The sequence below is a fragment of the Mauremys mutica genome, chromosome 8, assembly GCF_020497125.1.
Source record: "Mauremys mutica isolate MM-2020 ecotype Southern chromosome 8, ASM2049712v1, whole genome shotgun sequence".
NCBI lineage: Eukaryota > Metazoa > Chordata > Testudines > Geoemydidae > Mauremys > Mauremys mutica.
In genome coordinates this window covers 29,723,778-29,729,902 of record NC_059079.1, presented here as the reverse complement: position 1 = coordinate 29,729,902, position 6,125 = coordinate 29,723,778, and the positions used below count along the sequence as shown (strand labels likewise).

General features: G+C 56.0%; 1 long non-coding RNA gene across 1 annotated transcript; it reads right to left on the bottom strand.

The window, feature by feature from the left end:
- Positions 1-419: 419 nt before the first annotated feature.
- On the bottom strand, positions 420-4,910 carry LOC123375817. The gene is made up of 3 exons (XR_006581582.1): positions 4,842-4,910; positions 2,869-2,964; positions 420-529 (listed from the first exon to the last, which is right to left on the bottom strand). It is a non-coding gene; the product is annotated as an uncharacterized LOC123375817 (long non-coding RNA).
- Positions 4,911-6,125: the final 1,215 nt, after the last annotated feature.

Genomic DNA, 6,125 nt, shown 5'->3' with positions numbered 1-6,125 from the left:
TATCCACTAGGACACACTGCAGAAATACCATCCCCCTAGGGATTCAGAACAACCCCTAGCTCCCAGCAAGAGTTGTGCGATGGGGCGCATCACCAAGAGAACACAGCTTGGGGAGACTATCAATCTGGAGGAGGCAGGGCCTGGTCCTACCGGTCAGCCCGTGGCTCAGGAAGGGCGTGGGCTGGCGGCCGAGCCAGGCTCTAGCAGAGCCAGGCCTTTTCGCAGATCCAGTAGTCTGTCCAGTAGCAGTTTATGTCGTTCCAGCGCCCGTCGATCGCCATGGTGCCACAGTCCTCGTTGCTGGAGTCATTGGGCTCCCCAGTGCTCCAGAAGCTGTGAAGAAGAGTAAAGCCCCATGGAGACCACAGCAGGGAGCAAGGGGTGGGGCAGGGGGGCATGGAGCCTTTCACCCCACGTACCTGAGTTTCAGAGGGGAGCCATCCACCCAGAACCATTGATTTTCCACTTTCTTGTCACTCAGCCCCAGCCAGTATACCCGGGACTTTGTACGGTTCTTCACCAAGAACGCCTGCAATAGACAAGAACAGACTAAGGGGATGAATGGGTGGGGGACAGGCCACGCACTCTGCCAATGCCAGGAAGGATGGCCTGGTGAGCAGGGTGCTGGCCTGGGACTCAGGAGACCCAGGTTCAAGTCCCAGCTCTGCTACTGACTCCCTGTGTGGCCCTGGCCAAGTCCCTGCATCTCTCTCTATGCCTCAGTTCCCCTAACTGAACAATAGCCCTGTCCCCGAGGGTGCTAGTAGGATAACAACATTGAAGAGTGACACATGCTGGGGGGGGGCTTAAATGCAGTAGATGCGTCACCACCTCAAATCCAGCAGGAACTGAGGGCTGTTCCTGGCTGGCTGGTGGGTGAAAGGAGTGGAGGTGGTCTCAGTCTAGATCTCAGCCTGAGTTCATGGGGGATGGCTGCATGGAGGAAACATAACCTCGTGTGGGGGGAAGGTTCAGGGTGGAGCCAATTAAGGTTGGTCTGGTTGACTGCTTGAAAACACCCCTGCAATTCCCTTCCCCACAGAACTGGCAAAAACTCCATGGAGATTCCTAAAACTGTGGGGCTGGAAGGGACCCCGGGAGGTCACCTAGCCCCTCCCCCACAGACAAGACCAAGGAAACCGAGCCTGTCCCTGATGCGTGTCTGTCCAGCCTGTTCTTACAAACCTCCAGTTCAAACCCTGCCCCCTGCTTATATTTTCCGGTTCTCTAGGCTTTTGTTTTGTTTTCTGGTGTGCTCAGGTGTCAATATTCCTGTGCCTCAGAGCTCACGGTGGGTTGGTTAACACACAGCACATTTGCAGAGTGCTGGGCTCCCCTTTGAGACCCAGGCCCACTGGTGGTTTTTGAAAAACCTGGTGACTCTTAAAAGAGCCGTGTTTTAAGAGCCAGGCCCAGTCGGTCTCACCTGCTCCCTGGTCACCTGGGTCCCACCCGCTAGGAATTCCCGGGGTAAACCGGCTGCTGTTGCTGGGTAGCTGTGCAATTCCCTGGCCTGGTTGAGGTACACCAGGAGGGTGGCAGGCGGCTTTACCTGCTCCTCTTTGGTGTTAATGATCACCAGCTGTGCCCCGTAATCCGAACAGAACTGCTTGGCCTCATGCCAGGTTTTGGTAGACTCTGAAAAGTGGTAACAGGTTCTCTGGAACCAGGCCCAGCCCCACGGGCAATGGCCGCAGACAGAATCCAGAAAGCAAAACCCAGAATAATCCAATTCAGGGCCAAGCAGAGAATCTGGCAGAGCCAAGAAAAGGACCCAGGAGTCCTGACTCCCAGCCCCCTGTTCTAACCCCATTCCCCTCCAGGGCCCAGAGGCCTGAGTGCAGCCCCAGCCGCAGCGCCAAAGCAATAGCCACACGGCTCTTTTTAGCATGCCAGAGCGAGCCCTGCTAGCACCGCTCTGCCGACCCCGGTGTGGGGCTCCCGCCCAGGTCCAGTGTAGACAGGGGATGGCTTTAGCCAGCAACCTCGGTGGGCCTGGGGTTGGCTCAAAGAATCCCCCACCCCGCAGCTCCCACTCGGGGCCGGTGCAACCTATTAGGCGACCTAGGCAGTTGCCATGGGCACTAGGATTTCAGGGGTGGCATTTTCTTCGGCGGCGACCACAGCGGCTGGATCTTTGTCCGCCCAGTCGCCGCCGACATTTAGGTGGAGGGAGCTGGGGCAGGGAGGTGCAGGGAGGGCTGCCTGTGCTACTCCACCAATCAGCTTAGGTGCCGCAAGCCTGGGAGGTGGGAGAAGTGAAGCAGCGATGGCATGCTTGGGGAGGAGGCGGAGCAGGGGTGAGCTGCGGCAGGGAGCTGTGGAACGGCTCCCCGGGCTGGAGGGAGGCTGCCATAGGGGGGGCACCTCAGGGCAGAGGGGGGGTGGGGAGCTGCTGCAGGGCTCGGAGAGGGGGTGGAGCAGAGGTGAGCTGGGGTGGGGAGTTTCTGCACGGCTCCTCGGGGGGGGACCTTCCGCGAGGGGGGTGCCTCAGGGTGGAGGGGGGGTGGGGAGCTGCTGCGGGGGGGCGCCTCAGGGCGGATGGGGGGAGCTGCTGCTGGGGGGGGCACCTCAGGGTGGGGGAGGCAGGGAGCCGCTGCTGGGGGGGGGCACCTCAGGGTGGGGGAGGCAGGGAGCCGCCGCAGGGCTCGGACACAGGTGAGGGCCAAAGGTGTAAGTTTCGCCTACGGCTCGAAACATCCTTGCACTGGCCCTGCTCTCACTGAGAACAACAGAGAATCCCGCAAGGGGAGCTGCCGTGTGCCGAGAGCTTTCTTGAGCATCTGGCCCTGCGGGCCCGTGTCTGCTGCCACCTCCCTCTGATTGCTGCCCTAGCATGGGCACGGCAGCTGGCACTGTGCTCCTCACCCACTCTTTTCTGTAATGCCGTGATGTCCTCTTGCATTTTACTGTGAAGCTCCTTCACAGCGGCCAGCTCCCCAGACACCAAAAGATGGAAAGCCTCTGGATTGGTGGAGGAAAGGGGGTTAGCAACCAAAGTGCAGCATGGTCATCTCAGAGCTTCTTGCTCAGCCCCCAACATTGGGCCGCTTACAGATGCCACGGGCCCTGCTTGAAGTCTCCTCTGTGATGGTTGGAACCTGGGCCCCTGGCGATAGTCAGAGCAGCCTCTGGGCTGCTCTAACTCACGCTCTGCCTCCTCTGGGAAGCAGGGAATAACCATGGTGCAGCGCGCTCCAGCCAAGCCCCTGATCCATCCCTTACACCAGGGGCTGGGAGCCGGACGGGTGCAGGGCTCTGACGCCAGCGCCACACCAATCTGTGATTCCCCCCTGCCCAGGGCATGGGCAATTTCCATCCCCTTCTCACCACCTGTGGCCCAGTGTGACACAGGTTTGGTCCCTTTAGGCGACTGCAGAGGGACAGTACCAGGCTGCTTAAGTCCTACTTAAAGACCCCAAATAGGGCTTTGGCAGCCCTTGAGCCAGGTGCTGGCTCCTGGGCAGCCGAACCAGCTACTTGAGAATTGGTAACAAAGTGATTTTCTGTTCGTGTTTCTTTAAAAATCAATCACTCTGAAGGGTTTTTAATTGCTTCAGCGCTAATTAAACCATCGACGCTCGCCCCTAAGAGTTCATCTAAAATGCTTCAGGGCAGCCACTGTGTCAGCAGAACCCCACCAGAGGTGGGTGGGTACCAAACCTACAGAACTGAGCAATGTGTGAAGGAGGCAGGGTCGGCCAGTGGAGAGAACACTGGCCTGAGGCTCGGAACATCTGAGTTTAATTCCCATCTCTGCTACTAATCTGCTGGGTGCCCTGGGGCAAGTAATTTCCTTGCCCTGTGCCTCAGTTTCCTCATCTGTCAAATGGGGATAATGATACTGCCCTCCTTGCAAAGTGCTTTGAGATCTACTGACGAACAGCCGTATACAAGAGCAAGGGATTATTATATCTTCCTTGCCCTCTAGTACCCTCTACTGTTTAGCTGTGTGTTGTAGACCCTATACTGCTGATGGAGATTCTCCTTAAGATCTGCCCTACCCCAGCCTTTGTATTGGTATAACTCTTTCATTTAGGGATGTTTTTAAACTGGTCTAGATATCCCAGTACAACCCCTACAGCAGATCCAGTTATACCGAGTCGAAGGTGCCTTTTACAAGTTGAGTGTATTCCTTCCCTGTGTAGGAATGGCTGTGTTGGTGTAAGTACATTTATACCAGGATAACTGGATCTCCACTAGGAGGGTTGTACTGCTTTAAATGGACCAATATAACTCGAGGAGCACAACCTTTGCGTGTAGCCCAGGCTCAGCTGGAGAGGTAGGGACTGTGCTTTCAGAGCAGAAAGGAGATTCATAGAGGGGCAGGGCACAGGGAAAACCCCTCCTGGCTTCTGGGGGGCCAGAATTTCACCCACAGATGTTAAGGCCAGAAGGGACCGTTCTGGGCATCTGGGCTGGCTCCCTGCATCGCCCAAGCCACAGAAAGTCAAAGACCTTCTCTGCATCGTCCCTGCAGTGTTCTAAGAGCCCCAGCTGGGCAGGCCGGGGACAGCCACAGAGCCCTCAGTGGCTACAGACTCTCCATGCCATGGACACCTGGGTCCTGAGAGGTGACTTGCTTAGGCTGAAAGCATTTTGGTCTGTGTTTGTACAAGCTGGGGCTCCTCAGAGCTACCATAAAACACCTAATCATGTACAGCGCCTGCCACACTGGGGTCCTGGGCCATGACTGGGCTCCAAGGAGCTATCATAATACACCAAATAAAAAACTCACCCAAGTCCATAGCCTCAGGTAGATACAGAGCCCACAACCGTGACCTCACAGTCCCTCACTCTCACTATGATGAGAGGCAGAAGTGTCTCTGTGATTCTCTCACCTGCTGTTTTCTGCAGTGCTGCAACCTCTGCTCGGATCTTCTCCCAATCTGCTCGGTTCTGGGACACTGCAAACAGAAATGCCCTTGGGATCAGGAGAGGGGAAAGGTTGCCACAACCAGGCTGGTGTCCTGAGTGGCCATGTGCAGTGTGAGGAGCCCGCCTGTAACGCTAGGGGATGGCAGCAACTGCCTGCCTCCATGGAGAGGAATACGTTGGTAATGGAGGGTTTGTTGCTGACTGCCAGCTGGTGTGTGGCTGGATCTGTGTGAGTTCCCAGTGTAGCCATTTTCATGCTGGGATCCCACATCAGTCAAAAGCCTGAGGGATGCTGTTAGGGTTGCCACCTTTCTAATTGCTGGTAACTGAACCCCCATGGCACCTCCCCTGCCTCACCTCTTCCCCAAGGCCCCATCCCTATCACTTGCTCCTCTCCCTTCCTGGATCCTCCCACCTGCAGATAGGAGGCTGCCCTAGCTGAGAAGGAGCTGGGGCTGGCAAGGGTTAATTGTAGAATCTTAGGGTTGGGAGGGACCTCAGGAGATCATCTAGTCCAACCCGCTGCTCAAAGCAGGACCAATTCCCAACTCCCCCCCATCCATCCATCCCTAAATGGCCCCCTCAAAGATTGAACTCACAACCCTAGGTTTAGCAGGCCAATGCTCAAGCCATTGAGCTAGCCCTCCCCATCACCCTGTGACAACCAGGCTTTTGGTTTGGGTGCCATTTAGGGTTGCCAGATCCTGAAAACCAGTCACCTGACAACCTTTAATAGGCCCGGCACAGAAGCCCAAAACCAAACTGTCCGGGTACAAACCAGACAGGTGGTAACCCTAGATGCCGTGGGATTCAGCATAAGGATTGATTCGCAGCTCCCAGCTACAAACGACCAGCAAATCTACTGCCAATGGGAGCAGCTCATAGTATGGTGGGTGGCCCTTTAAGAGAGGCTTCAGGTCCAGCTCCACCCCATTCCTGCTTGCTGCCCAGAGTAGAGGGATTCTGGGAGTTCAAGTCTAGAGAGATTCATGGGAGTTAGAGACTGACAAGGCATGCTGGGTAAAGTGCCGTGGGGATTGTGACGCACAGCAAGAAAGGGTTAAACATCCTGCAAAATAAATATCCCTCCAAAGACACGTGGGGAGATAATGTTTGTGTTTTTATGTATTTACAGATGTAAGCAGAGTCTGAATGAGCTCTCCCCTGACATCTAGTGGTGAGCTGTGGAAAAAGACTTCAGACGCAAGAGAGCTCAGATTTTGACCCTCTGGAACAAGGAGAAAGGG